The 14384-nt window shown below is 44.8% G+C and overlaps 1 protein-coding gene across 2 annotated transcripts in view; it reads left to right on the top strand.

Moving 5' to 3' along the window:
• The window catches only part of LOC138488386 (adenine phosphoribosyltransferase-like), a 278013-nt gene that overhangs the window by 39376 nt on the left and 224253 nt on the right, over window positions 1-14384 (top strand). Inside the window, exon 2 of one of the 2 annotated variants that reach the window (XM_069615324.1) lies at window positions 10796-10969. The exons of the other annotated variant lie outside the window; for it this stretch is intronic. The gene's annotated coding sequence lies outside the window, so the exon portion shown is untranslated. The remainder of the gene's footprint in view (window positions 1-10795; window positions 10970-14384) is intronic. 2 annotated transcript variants of the gene reach the window in all.

Genomic DNA, 14384 nt, shown 5'->3' with positions numbered 1-14384 from the left:
GGCACTCTACATAATGTGCACTACAGAGGGAAACACCAACACGCTCCCTAAATATTAACACATGCTTTAAATGTTCATGAGCCATTGACAAATGATCTTCACAAATTCATTTCCCATGGGGATTTAACCCGTGAACTAATGGCTACCCAGATTGAAACAAGTGATATGGAATTTAGGTAAGACCCTGCCTGGGCAATAATGTTGATCTATACAATACTGTGACCTAGAGACATTGGAACTGCAAAACTGATGCTGTGTTTTTTGTCTTGTTTTATATTTTCTGATTTACTTATTTTTATTTTTTGTTCTGTTTTGTTCATATTTTTCCCTCTCCACAACCTTACAACCTCCGCCCCTTTCACCCCTCCTCAATGTCTGTGATTCTTTAACTAACATCATTGATGTGTTGATTTATTATTATTACTTTTCTTTGGTATCTACAAATGTTTTGGGTTCAACATGCAATATGAAATGTAGTCTGTATGAACCCTGATTTGAAAAGGACACTGATGTGTTGAAACACGTGTTATCCTAAAGGGCACCAATGGTTATTCTATTTACACCACCAGACTGTAAAAATACAAACAAGTTCAACTACACAAGTGTGGCGCAGGTTGTTTTCTAGTGTGTGGCGAGTCAATTCTCTGGCTCAGTTAACACAAACTGGGGAACCCTCAGATTTGAAAAACCTAGCAACCGAGCCTCCAATCCATCAGTAGCTACAGAAAAATCGATTGGATTTGACCTATGCAGTAGCAGGGAAGACTTTGTGCAGCCAGGAGACAGAATGTTAATACCACTGACCTTGTATCAGTGCCCCCAGCAGGCACCTATGTCAGATTAGCCTCTACATCTGGCTTAGCTTGGTGGTATGGCCTGGATGTCTTAGCAAGCATCATAGATCCCGACTATAGAGGTAATGTGAAGATCTTAGTTCAAAACAGTGGGAAAGACACATATCAAATAAAGGTGGGAGAGAAAATAGCTCAGGGAATCCTGCAGAGAGCTTTTCTTTGCCAAAGTGGAGGAGAATAGGAAAGTCGATAAAACCGGGAGAGGGGGAAAAGGCTTTGGGGAGGCAGATAAAGATCCCCTAATTAACATCTGAAGTGGTAAAACCAAAACCCCTTAGCGAGGAAGTTGTGATTGTTCCTGATTTAGCATTTGCTCAACGGAATGACCCCTTGCTAGCAAAGGCTTTTCTACATGTGGTATCAGCAGAGGGGGGGAAGGCTGAAGGGGGGAGGCATCCTTTCTAAAACAGGGATTACTTTATAGAGGAGATCTTGGCCCCAATGATACCGCTAGGTCCTAAATTATGATACCTAAAATTCATAAAAGGATGTTGCTGGAGGTCACCCACTCCCACTTAATGGGTGGGCGCTTGGGAACAGCCAAGACACGGGGGCAGGTAATAATTTGCTTCTATTGGTCTGGAATCCATGCTGATGTTGAAAACGACATGCTTACTTGCGCCCTGTGTCAAGAGTAGCTCCCAAATACCCACACAGCTCTGCTTCAACCCTTGCCTATCATTGATGTGCCCTTTTCCTGCATAGGTATGGACATAGTTGAGCCACTTGATCCATCTAGGTTGGGGAATCGTTACATCTTGGTAATTGTAGACTATGCTACATGATACCCAGAAGCGTTCTCATTATGCAATAATGCATGCCAACAAATTTTGAAACATGCAATCCCATTTTTTTCATGAGTTGGTTACCCGAAGGAGATCCTAACGGACCAAGGGACTACCTTCATGAGTTGGTTAATGGCAGAGGTGAAAGAGATCCTGCACATTAAAACTCTAAGGACCTCTTTCTACCACCAACAAACCAACGGATTAGTGAAATGCTGCAATAAAACCCTTGAGAATGTAATTCAAAAATTGGTTGAGGCTGATGACACAAATTGGGATTCGTTACCGTGGGCCCTTTTTGCCATTCGTAAAACACCACAATCATCCACATGGTTTTCCCCATTTTTATTAATGTATGGTAGGGAACCACAGAATGTCCTTGACATGTTAAGGGAGACCTGGGAGGAGAGGGCGGAAGCACTCTTACCACTGTCACAAACGCCCCCTTGTTTAAAAGAACATATGGCTACTGTGAGAGCAATAGTTCAAACCTATCTGGCTAAAGCCCAAAAAACCAAAAGACCTCTCATGATAAAAAGGCCCTACTTGGGTATTGTTCTATTGAACAGAAAGTTATTGTTCTCCTGCCGACATCCGAGAACAAGATGTGTTCCAAGTGGCATGGACCCTATGAGATAATTGAACAAACGGGGTCATACAACTATCGAGTCTCCCAACCCGATAGGCGAATCAAGACTCGTACCTATCATATGATCCTCCTTATGGAATGGAGCCAGGACCCTGTAAAGAACACCACACTGGAACTGACTAGTCTCGTAAAAGGGGAGACAGATGCACATAATTTAATTCCCTCTCAATGAACAAAGACCCAAAAACAACACCTACAAGATTTATTGGAGCAGTTTTCAGATGTCTTCAGAAATTAACCAGGAAGTGTAGAGGGGTTTTTCACTACATCTGCACACCCCCAAGAAAGGTTGTCCAGTTAAAATGATATTGGATCCTGGAAGTAAGAAAAGGAATAGTCCTACAGGAAGTGGAGAAGATGTTACACTCTGATATTATTGAACCATCCCAGAGTCCTTGGTCCTCTCTGATGGTACTTGTTGCCAACCCAAATCAATCGTGGAGATTCTGTATTAATTCCAGGAAGGTAAAAGCGGTATCCCAATTCAACAGTTATCCTTTGCCAAGGATAGACGACATGTTTGATCGGTTGGGAGCTGTTTTCCTCTCTACGATTGGTCTGACAACAGGTTACTGGCAAGTACCTATTAACCCAGAGGACAGGGAGCCAACTGCTTTCTTCAACCCTATTGGACTATTCAATTTTAAGGTATTACCCTTTTTGACTGCACAGAGCACCAGCCACATTTCAAAGGTTAATGGACCAAGCCCGTCGGCCCTACTCCTCTTTCTGTGGATCTTATTTTGATTATATAATCATTCACAGTAGGATATGGAAAGAACACCTGCACCACCTCTATTTAGTCATCAGAGCATTGAGGAAAGCTGGACTCACTGCAACAACAAAAAGGTCACTTGGCACAATCCGCAGTCAATTATCTTGTGTTTTCTGTGGGAAATGCGGTTGTTCAACCCCAAGTGAAAAGGTGAAAGCTGTGCAAAAAACCTCAATACCAACAACCAAGAAAGATCTAAGGGCCTTTTTAGAGTTAGTTGGGTATTATAGATTATTCATCCCCAGTTATTCTTCTTTTACCTCTTGCCTCACTGATGAGCTTAATAGCGCAGAGCCACAAAAGATAAAATGGAGTAACGATCACAACTATTTTGATAAACTCAAGCTCATTTTATGCAGTGAGCCAGTATTACAAGTGGCTAATTTTAACAAAGAGTTATTTTTACAAAATGATGCCTCACATATTGGGTTAGGGGCTGTTCTTTCCCAAGAGAATGATGGCATCGAACATCTGATTGTTTATATCAGTCATAAAATATATCCTAGGCAATATAACTATGCCACAATTGAGCTTGAGGCACTAGTCATAACGTGGGCAGTCTCATACTTAAAATACTATCTCATTGGCAGAAGGTTTAGGCTGATCACTGATCATTTTCCATTAACATGGACGAGCATTCTCAAAGACACCAAGAGCAAGTTATTTGTTCGTTCCTAGATATGCAGCCCTATTGCTTCAAGGTAGAACATCGAAAAGGAAGAGATCAGGGAAATGTAGATTTTCTTTCCTGTTTCCAATAGATGCTGAAAGAACCAGCGGTATTAGGGGAAGATTATGTGATGAATCTGATGTCATTACTCCTTTCCCGGAGGTAGCCTCTCCTCATGTGCCTGCGGATGGCAGCTGCTACCTGATCCTGACACTGAGGGTGGCTGTACGAGGGAGGATCACATGAGGGGAGGTGACCCTTGGGGCGGGGGACAGACATTTTGAGAAACCAGAAGGTGTCTCACCCGCTAGACCCCACGGATCTCTCTCTCAGGTGGCCAGGGCAAAGCCATCGCTTTGGGATCCAGGCCCTGACGGTGGAACAGTGCAGGAGGATCACCTGGGAGAGGGCTCCTCGGGGAGTTGGAGTGGGACTCTGTAAAGACGCCGGTGGGGGGGGGTCTGTACTTCCGCTCTCTATATGGTAGAGGAGAGGCACAGAGGACCCCAGCCAAGATTCTCTATTATTGGTGCGTGGTCGAGCAATCAAGGCCTAGCTTCTCAGGAGGTGATGCGGGCTGGTTCTTAAGTACAGTGTAGTCCCCAAGCACCCACAAAGGAATGTCCGCACACTGTATCGGTTAAAACACAGTTTTATATAATTAATATTCAAGGTCACATACACTATCACGATAACTCACTTTGTACTCCGAAAATCAACAATGGTAAATATATACTGTTCTAAAGTGGTACCACTAACGTTATCAGATCTCATTAAAGTGCATACGGTCAGAATGACACACAGATCAAAATAAAGAGGAAACCAGCAGTAGAGAGAGGAAGGAAAGCAAGATGGTTGAACAATTGGCAGAATGCTGGCCCCGTACCACTGGACAAAGTTCTGTGTGGAGATCCCCCCACCTGGGCAACCTGTAAAGCAAAGATGTATCACAAGCCCAGTCCATATATTGTTCCCACTAGACTTTCCAATAGTTCTGCAACCCCAAAGAACCTTGGCGTTGCAGTGTTCCTCGTCGGGGAATCAACGGCCATTCTTGAGTGTCCTCCCTTTCAAGCAGGAGTCACGGGTCATCAAACGTCCGACTGAGAACAGGTCGAGCTACGATGTTGAAGTGGCTGTGTCGTTCCTAGCGGTGCTCATTGACGGGGAAGCGTAAACGTCCTGCAACGAAGAGGCGTGCGGGGAACCTCAGTGTCGATAGTTCTGGACCGCAAAGAGTTTGAAGAACTGTGGCCCAGCAAGGGCGTCGAGTCGTCGGGGTCTCTATGGTCCTTGGGTGGCGGGAAACCCACCGGTGGAAGCTCCTCGGCGTGTTGACGGTCAGGCCTTCTCCAGCAAGATACAGCAGCGACGATGCGGACGAGAGAGTCCTTGGATCAATGAAGTTCTTAGGCAAAACGGGAGCATGGTGGCTCCAGTCGGCGACGGCGGTCGTCGACAGTGGCGGACAATAGTCTGGGCACTTCTCTTTGGAGTTCTGCAGCAGTCCCCGTATCGGGTCGGCGGCCTGTTGAAGGTCTGTCTACCAGGGAGCTTAGGCAAAGATCAGCTGGTGCACGATGGTCCCTCGTAGCCCGGGAAGAGGGCACCTTACCAGGTCCTCTCTGGGTCAGTCCTTGTAGACACAGCAGCTTTCAGATTGTGAAGGAGAGCAACAGCAATTGATCTCGTCCAGCAGGGCTTCAAGGTCAAGCTTCACTCCAGTTACTCGTCGTAGTGGACTTCAGCTTCTGAACACGATTCCTAGCAGTCAGAGGTCCCCAGATATACTGTTGATCTCCCATTCATTCCGCTGGGTCATACTCAAGCATCCAATCATGACTAAGGGCATTCATGCAAGTAGGCAGCCAATCAGGCACACAGTGCATTCAGGCCATTCACTTCTCTCCAGACACTCACAACAAGTTATGTGTATTGGGACAAGTACCGAGCCATTCAACACTCCACACTGCATTCATACCGGTTTCGGGCAGGGCTGTCTCAGTCATTGTGTCAAAGACCATATTCTAGACACCCACAACATAGACTCCGTATTCGTCACACACTCCATTCACCCAGGTCCCACCCACAGGCGTACCCACAACATACGGTCGTTGAGAAGGCTCCAGCCAGTCTGGTCAGCACTTCCCCACACTACCATATATGTAACTTCCACCCAACAGCCAGTCAGAGGGAAGGGACAGAGTCAGGGCTTCCCGGGACTTAGGGAAGATCAAGGTAACAGGCGATGGAAGGCAAGAGGTCATGGATGCCATTTTGTCTCCATCAGGAATCTCCCAATTCCAATGACAGGGCCTGGGCATCCCAAAATGGAGGATGCTCATGGCACCAGTCAATTCAGCACAGAGCTGCCACCAACCCATACCCTGCTCTTTGGGTCACACTCAGGTACCCAAAAACATACACTACGGGCACAGGGTTGCACCCCTACCCATGGATGCCATAAGGGTATCCCATGGGTCTGTTCACCAAAACAAAAGGAGAGCGCTGCACCACCACATGAACTCCTGTGCGGAAAACACGACAGAATACATGATAAAAAGCAGTAAAGGATATGGAGGCCCTGTCCCTCATGCATTTGCAGCATCACAGACACCGGATGGTGAGACACGATATCCCGCTCTTCCCTGTAACACCTTTACCCCAACCTACCTGATGGGATATTTAGAAACTCAATCCCCTGCACCCATTTTCCTGCACAAACACTTTTACATGGACAGCCCGATCTGGGAGAAAACAGACTCACACCCGAGCTGTGTACCTGGCATGTCCCAATAATATGGTCAGGCGAGGTCAGGGCAATTATCAACAATCACTCAGACCTGACTTCCATTACACTTCCCCACATGGATAAAAGGCAGAGGATGAGAGCACACTCTGTGCGAGGCAAAACACACAGTTACAGCAGTTTCAGGTCGGCAGATGAACGAGGGGAGAAAGATGGCCAGGCACAAGAGGTTCGGGAGAGGGGCAACACCCTTTTTGGCAGGAAGCCGTTACTTTCAAGAAACCTTCAAGGCAGAAAACGTAAGACCAGAAAACCAGGCTGAAGAATCCTGCATTGTGTGTCTGAGATTCCGAGGGTCCTCCTGCGTAACTGACCAAGGCAGGGAGGGGCAGCAGACACCTTGGTATTGTCCTTGGCTCCAAGAACAAAGAAGCGACAGAGAACAGCACAGCCGGTGAGTTGGGGAGACCGATGCCAGACTTATCTGTGTTGAAGTCAAGGTTGCAAGCAGCAACATTGTAAAATGAGCGCTGGAACGAACATTGTTAAACATGTGTGATGAAAGACACAAGTGAAGCTAATTTGCTGGTGAATATTTGAACATTAGAAGGAAAGATATGATACCAATGACCGAGTAGTCCGGCACTGTGAATGTGCTCAGTTGAAGGTCTATGTCCAGTATCCTGACAAAAGAAACAAAAGTAGAAGATTTATGTGAAGTGTAAATTGTGTGAAGTGAATCAAAGTGGTCCAGCAACGGTTTAAGCAAAACCCGTTGCACATTCGAAAGTCTTCGATTCTGGTATCAAAAGTGATCTGAGCCCGGACGAGGGGGATACATGGTCCAAGCCCGAACGAGGGAGACGAAGTTGTGAACATTGTGGAAAAGAGGATCTGAGCACAGACCAGGGGGATCCCTGGTCTGAGCTGAGCCCGACCGAGGGAGACCAAATTGTAAACATTGCAGAAAAGGAGTCTGAGCCTGGACGAGGGGGACCCATGGTCTGCGCCCAAAGGAGGGAGACCAGTCTTTAACTTGTAAAAGTGAAAATCCTGACAAAGGAAAGGAACTTTTGTGTTTTGTTTGTTACATCAGGCCCTCTGCAATAAGAGACTGTCATTGAGAGAGAGTCTTTGGCGGAAGGCCCTGATGCCTATGTGTTGAACTGTTACCTCATGGCCAAGCATCCAGAGTGTGTGCAAAGCCTGCACGTGCTGCCTTGCCCCCTCCTGAAAATGTGGGGAAAGGAAGCCAACTGCGTTATTATTTTATGGTCATAGCTTGCTCCCATCTTTAGATTTAGGTTTAGATAGGCAGTCTACCAACCCATTGAAGTTCAATCAACACCCTTGAACTGGGATCACTTTTGTCTGTCTTCACTGTTTGATACCATGCCTTCCTTACATCATCAGATGAGATGCAGTGCCCCCTTTCACTTCTAGGGATCTCCCATCCACTCCTCAAGCCTTGATGGACTATTATAACAATCTCTTTCAACAACTCACAAGACTTGCTGAGGGCATCTTTCAAAATCCTGTAATCCGTAGAATGATAAGAACTGATTTTCAAACCCATGTACATGAAGCCTTTGAAAGTACTCGGGTGAAGCAGAGGAATGGAGTTATGAGGATCACTAGAGCACAGGAGCCAACGCTGCCCTATAGTCGTTGGAAAGAAGCACGCATTGCTGGGACATTAAAAATGCTGACAGCTGAAGGAAGAGAGAGAGAAGCCGATAGGAGCAGGTAACTCCCGTCACCTGGAGAGAAGGTTTGGAGAAAGTTTTCCTCCGGACACCAACTGGAAGGTTGGTGCATGGCGTGCAGTTTAAGGAAGAAGGCGCAAGCTGGAAGAAGACGGTCTATGGACTGGGGATATGTCCCAGAGGGTTCCCGAGTCATGGTGGTGAGATGAGAAACTGATGCAGGGGCTTTGCTCCAGCATGGAGAGCCGGAGCACCAAAGCAACACCGTACTGCTGCTGGAGAGTGCTGCCAAGGGGATGCAAAGCTGAGAAAACCCAAGAGCGTAGCAGGCGGGGCGGAAACTGCCAAACTTCACACCAGCATGGAGAGCCAGGGTGCTGCAGGAGCACTGTACCGCTACTGGGAAAAGCTGCCTGAGAACTGAGGAAGCGAGAAAACGACCCGCACCACAGTGTGTGAAGCAGAGCATGAGACACAATACCGGTGAGCCCGAGCAGAGGTTTGGGATGCCGGCAAACCCTTATAAGAAACCAGAGTAGGTGATTTATGCAATGGAGAGTAGGGAATGAGACATTCCCTTCGTGCCTCCTCAGTAATCGTCACTATCCCAGTATTTGACAAACAGGGAAATAAAGTATAGTAAATATAATGATAGAAGATTGCAAGAAAGTGGAAGAAATCAAGAGAAAACACATACCTCTTGGTTTTGTGCATAGTGTGTTGTATAAAGTACTGGAAAGAGAGTATACGAGGTGAAGAGCGGCTCTGGGATCTGCACCCATATAGAGTTGGGTGAAAGCCCTAGCAGGAGAGTAAACCAGGCAAAGCCAAGTGTGTGAAAAGAAATGTATATTCTAAAAGGAGAATCCTAAGGAAGACCTATGCCCTTAGGATTTTTTAACTGCATTGAATGTGAGTGAAGAACCTGGCAGGAGAGTATATCAGGTGTATTGTGAGCCTGGCACTTGCACTCAAGTTGTGTTTTTTTTTTAAAGGTGAATCCCAAAGAAGATCCTTGCCTTTGGGATTAGAGTAATACTGTATGTCATAAAAAGCCAGAGGAAGGGAGTCATTTCTCCTGGAGTGAATTGTGACAACAAAAGGAGGCAGTTATCCTTCTGGGCTATTAAGTTGTTTCTTTGAGCTTTTGTTTTGCTTTGAAGAAACCTGGAGAAGGGAGCCATTCCTTGGAACTGTGAACACTATCTACTTTGGTTGGAGTTATACATTTTTGTTGAACGTGAACATTTGTGCACTTTCAGATATCCTTCATCACCTTAGTGTTAGTTTCTAGAATGCAAGGGCTAGGAGATAGTATTTCGCACACAGGATTTGGTTTGGACATCTTGAAACAGGACGTACCCTTAGTTTCGTTTGAGGTAGGCAAATACCTCCTAGAATGGGAACAGTGAGGCTTTTTCCAACCCTTTTATTATTTAATTGAAAGTTTATTGAAACCACTAGGAGTCATCTGGGTCTGTCTCTCATTCCTGGTTCCTCTGAGAAGGCAACAGCTAGAAAATGGTGCCATTGCCTGGGCATATGATAGCAGTGCTTGCAAAATGTCTATCTAATGCCTATACCGTAAATGTCTAACTAATGCCAGACTTCATTGATTCACAGTGTGTCACCCTTTCTCAACTCTCATGCTTGACTTCCTTTGCATCTTGTACTCATGACGGCCCTGAATCGTGCCGTTCCCATCTTCATCTTGTATTCTGGCTTGCAACAGTATGTGTTACTACTGACTTCTGCAATTGTATTCGCTCTCCCCTCTTGCTTCTCCATTCTTTTTGACAGCTTGCTCTCTGTTCTCTTTCCTCTCCCTTTCTCTCTTTTCCGATCTGCTCCCCTTACTTTCATCTATTCACTTACTCTATCAGAATTGCCCCTGGACCTAGTATGATAGCAACCTCGTCTGTCTCCTTGGCACACTTGGTTAAGCCATTTTCTTTGCACAAGTGGTTCATTTACAGCTGCAGTTGACTGATTAAAAATGGCACACAGAAGTGTCCGCAAATGTTGACTGTTGGACTGCAGACTGTGTGAATGAACACTGCCAGCGTTTGGTCGTGTCGCTGAAATTCATACACTTTTTGAAATGTTGGATTTCATCAATTGGAACTAGTAGGCAAGAGGAAGGACTGCGTGCCCCTAAACACGCGGGCTGCTGGCTCACTTGGAGAAACCACTCCCCTGCACCGTTGACAGTTCCTCCCCTTAGCCCGATCTTGATTGGCTCCCAACTCAACATCTCCTCCGGTCACGCGCACCGGAAGTGTCCGCAAGTGTTGACTGTTGGATTGCGGACTGTGTGAACACTGCCAGCATTGGTCGTGTTGCCGAAAATTATACATTTTTTAGAACGTTGGATTTCATCAATTGGAACTAGTAGGCAAGAGGAAGGACTATGTGCCTCTAAACACGTGTGCTGCTGACTCACTTGGAGAAAGTAATTGGTCTAAATTCAACAGTAGACGTTACTCGCGTGTACTCGCTACACTCGCTTGTACTTGCCTCCCATTTGTATTTGCTGTTCACTTAAACGTCTCTCACTAAGTTAAACACACACCCTTTTTTCTTTTCTCTTTCTCACCCTTTCTACAGCCACTCCCCTGCACCGTCGACAGTTCCTCCCCTTACCTCGATCTTGATTGGCTCCCCACTCAACATCTCCTCCGGTCACACGCACTGCGCGCTCACCGGAAGTGTCCGCAAGTGTTGACTGTTGGACTGTTCGACGGTGCGGTGGGCAGCTAGCGGAGACTTTACCTACTGATTGTAAGTACGACATTGTTCAGTAAATAATAATCTATCCACACGTTGATATCTGCTGTTCTTGCTCATTTCAATATTGTTAGCTCAAACTACGGGGACTTAGACTTTTTACTTAACTTTCGTACCTGAATATGGTTGGGAGTTTGCACAGTGGGAAAGCGTCTCTACTGCCAAACCGGAATCAGCACTAGATGGCTCAGTGCCTATACAAACACACGATTCAAGCACGGAGGACACAAATCCAATGCTACTCGTATCTCTAATAAGAGAACGTGAAATGGATGGCAACACCGTCCCTTACAGTTTCCAATCTCTATTCGTTGAACCTAATGATGATGCGGGCTCCAGCTCGGGTATCCATGTGGATATAAACACGGGGGCGGGATATAGTCATGTTGATCCATCACATATGACTCCCTTCAAAGGGAAAGCTATACATAACAAAAAAATAATCACTTCAACTCAAAGGAAATCTCATAATGAAATCTCAGATGGGTCTATTATGGCACCCGCTCTAGTCAATGAGTGGGAAAAACGTTATTGCATCTCCCTGGGACCAAGATCACCTGCTGTATTTCTTCCCTCTGAAATGGAAAGTATATGTTTACATAATCTTGATGATGCAACATATGGTGTTCCGATGCTAGAACATGACATTGTACCAGTTCCTTCACTTTTGAAACCCTCTACTAGTTCTCCCACAAACCAGCTAATGGGGGATCTATATGGGCCAGGGTCAGCTATGGACTTACATGATAACGTGATTGCTGAGAAAGAGGACAATCAATCTCTTAGTAAAGATGGCATGAACAATACCCTTGAATCTGATGTAAATATCGGTAACAATCCAATGGATGGAGGTGAAGGAAATGTGTCATTTCCAGTTATCAACTCCATCCTAAATCTAATGGATAAAGGTCACGATCTCACTCACGCTTCTCTGAATTCCATAAAGGAAAACATGTCAGACCTGTCGGGGAAAATATGTAAAATTGAAGGATTCATGTTGGCATATGTAACTTGTCAGTCTGAGAGAATGAATTTATTAGACTCCCGTATTCTAAAAATGACACAAACGGAAGCAACAGTGAGGCTTGACTAAAGCACTCAGACTGAGGAAGTGTCATACGCAAAAGCATTAACTGTAGGAACAAAAATAGAGAATAAAGCGGTGGACGTATCATCTCCTGCATTGTTAAGGGCTATTCAAGCAAACTCATTAAAAATAGATGCACTTAATACCACAACATCGTTCCATTAACAACGGCAACAAATGTGGTATTTGTGCTGTCGACTCCGGCACGATAATGCCTGGAGAAGAGGAAGAGTATCTTAATAGCCCCTCATAAAACTGATCGAGAATGCAGAATCCATTTCTGTTGAGAAGGAGAATGGCAGTCTGCCAACAGGACCAGTTGGGGTTTTGAGTAATGCTGCATACAATGCTGAAATGGAGTGACATGATCATGATGATTCTGACACTGTTTTTTATTCTCGTAAAATGAAACGCGCACAGGCAATGGCGCTAAGGTTAACCAAAAAAAGAAAAAAACTAACCAAAACACACATGAGACATCTAAAAGTAAAAAAAACAAAAAATAAGGGAAATCAAAACACTGCAAATGAAGGCTAAGGGATTAAGACAAGTGGTCAACAAATCGACTAAGCCAATGAGCTAGTCATAGACCTGACTCAACTTAATGAGAAATCGAAAGCACTGCTTAATCTAGCGCTCCCTCTAGAACAAAAACTAAAATCTTCAAGAGGGAAGGCTATTCTAAAGAAGGGTGTTGGTCAGATCACAGAGGCGCCTGAAGTATCAAACTATCAGAAACAAGGTTGATTATCTACGTACTATCCAGCAGTAAAAAATAAAACAAGCAGAAATTAAAGTATAAATGATGACAAAACCAATACCCATAACGTAGAAAAACCTCACAGCACTTTCAATGCTAGGGTTAAAGATGAAAGTATAGGATTTCCAGAGAACAAACAAGTCACTCACCAAGGAAATGGTCCTAGTGTTGATTGTCAAGCCGGTCAAGTGGCACAGCGAGTAGAGCGCTCGCTTTGACATTGGTGCAGAGCTTGCTAACGCAGGTTCGAATCCCGGCAGGGCCAAACTCAGCCTTTCATCCTTCTGAGGTCGATAAATGAGCACCACACACCGTGGGTAATAATAAGCAGCGCTCAGATACCTGAGGGTTCGTAGCGCTATATAAAATGCCAAATTATTATTATTGTAGGGGTTGGTATGATGAAATTGATATACTAGAGGCAATTACAAACAACACATTAGGAAATAACAAAGATTCTGTGCCAACATAAGACGGTACTGATAACACCCAGAAAAATATTAACACAAATCCCTCTGATGATGAAAGGGACTCAAAACACTCAAGCGGAAAAATCATGCAAAAACTCTGAAACAGATATGGATGAAGTATCTTTCTCAAGGGACTCTCAGTACATCTCGGTATGGCAAAGTGACCCTAAAACGAATGGTCAGCAAAGACTGAACAGATCATTTTAATTTAATGTCTTTTAATTTAATGTCTTTAAAGGTAGTCTCCAATTGAGGACATTACATTCGGATGATATAGAATGGATTAGACTAGCAAATCACAACAACCTGCATATGATTTGTGCTCCCCAATCCTTAATCATAACAAGGCTGTTGTGGAAACATGGGAAAGATTTTGAAATACGTGGTTTGGACCTATGTCTATTCCGGTCTATAGAAGAGGCTGATGCCTTTCTGGATGAACCACTTGCCACTGAACAGACTTCGCCTGGTGACAAGAAAAAATTGTCCAATTCAGAACTGGCGGCAGACATTATTACTCAAATTTCAACACTGGTAGAAGCGGCTTCAAATTTGACCTGGTTAGCACCACTGAGGACTTCCCTAATAGATATGGCGGCAAAACAAAAGCAATCCTAGTGAAATTGAACTCCTGATCATCTCATGGAATTGTTGAGGGATGAAAAACCTGGGCAACTGGCTCAAATCTCCTGAGAGACCTAGGTCTCCCATGGTTTTACTCGTACAAGAAACTATGTGTCTGAACTCTTTTGTGGTGGATGGCTACACCACTTTCAGTGCACCTGCATGACAAGGATTGGCCGGCTGCCCTCTGGTGGTGTGGCGATATTGATCAGTAATTCAATTAATCACAAATCGAAAATCCTATATTCTGCAAATGGCATCTTGGCGCTTGAATTCAGTCTAATTGGATGTCCCAGATTTGTTATGTGTTTATTTTAATCTAGCAGCCTCCACTCTACAAAAGTTTTTGGATGAACTAGATGTGATTCTTCAGATTGTGACAGAGCAAAACTTAAACTATATGATATTGATTGAAGGGGATTTCAACTCCATTTGTCTTAGTTTGGGTAAACATGAGGTAAATCTCAA

The sequence above is a fragment of the Ambystoma mexicanum genome, chromosome 9, assembly GCF_040938575.1.
Source record: "Ambystoma mexicanum isolate Mex_15411 chromosome 9, UKY_AmexF1_1, whole genome shotgun sequence".
NCBI lineage: Eukaryota > Metazoa > Chordata > Amphibia > Caudata > Ambystomatidae > Ambystoma > Ambystoma mexicanum.
The sequence above is the reverse complement of the archived record's forward strand: the minus strand, read 5'-3'. Positions and strand labels throughout refer to the sequence as shown.